This window comes from Galeopterus variegatus, unplaced genomic scaffold (assembly GCF_000696425.1).
Source record: "Galeopterus variegatus unplaced genomic scaffold, G_variegatus-3.0.2 Scaffold26001, whole genome shotgun sequence".
Taxonomy (NCBI): domain Eukaryota; kingdom Metazoa; phylum Chordata; class Mammalia; order Dermoptera; family Cynocephalidae; genus Galeopterus; species Galeopterus variegatus.
In genome coordinates, this window is record NW_007752112.1 from 2,490 (window position 1) to 3,551 (window position 1,062).

Genomic DNA, 1,062 nt, shown 5'->3' on the forward strand with positions numbered 1-1,062 from the left:
CTTGGTGTTGTCAGCACCACGCTCTCCCAAGTGAGATAACCAGCCATCCCTATATAGGGATTAGAACCCGTGGCCTTGGTGTTATCAGCACCACACTCTCCCAAGTGAGCCAGGGGCTGGCCCTTGAGGATTTGAGCTATGTCAAAAATTTGGCAAAGATAAGGACATAAGGTCAAATTTTTAGATAATTTATTATGATGAATTGATTCTATGAAAATTAAAATTGATGGTGAACAGAAAAAGTGAATGTCAAAAAAAGTTCTAAATTTCTTGAAAAAGAGCATACATGAAAACAATAAGCTTAAGGAAAAGTTTACATATAAGTAAAGTAAGAGTGAGAAGTTGAAGATTTCCTAACTTCTGAGAAAAATGGCCTCGACCTTCTGAGATAAAATGCATCTTTAAAAATTTCCTCATTACAGTTGCAAACGTACTGAACTTACTGACAAGAGTTATCTTCATGAACACTCACCCTGGAGTACTTCTCTTTCAAATGTCCTCAACTCTTCTTGTTCCAACCAGGAGATCAGACTGGGTTTGACATTCTGACATACTGTACACAGGGAAAGATACGTTAAATGGAGAGGCTCATACAAGAGATGACAAACACTCCTACGATTTAAGTACTATAGTTCTATAAAAGCAGTGAAATTATTTCAAAAGGGCTAAAAATGCAAATTTATCACCTTTGTTTGTGCCCCCAAGAATTTAGTTACCTCTTTCTAAGTTCAGCCTTATGTACACATTTACAAAGCACTAACACTTTTATTCAAATAAAGATAAAGAGACCTTTGTTTTCCTCAGGAAACAGCTATACCAGTGGTTCTCAAATATTATTGTGCATCAGAGTCACCTAGAGGACTTGTAAAACACTGGGCTCCAACTCCAGGTTTGATTCAGTACATCAAAGGTGGAGAAGGAGATGTGCATTTCTAACAGACTGATAGTATTACTATTGATCTTGAACCACATTTTGAGAACCACCACAGTAGATTAAAACCTATTTAGGGGGCCGGCCCGTGGCTCACTCGGGAGAGTGCGGTGCTGATAACACCAAGGCCC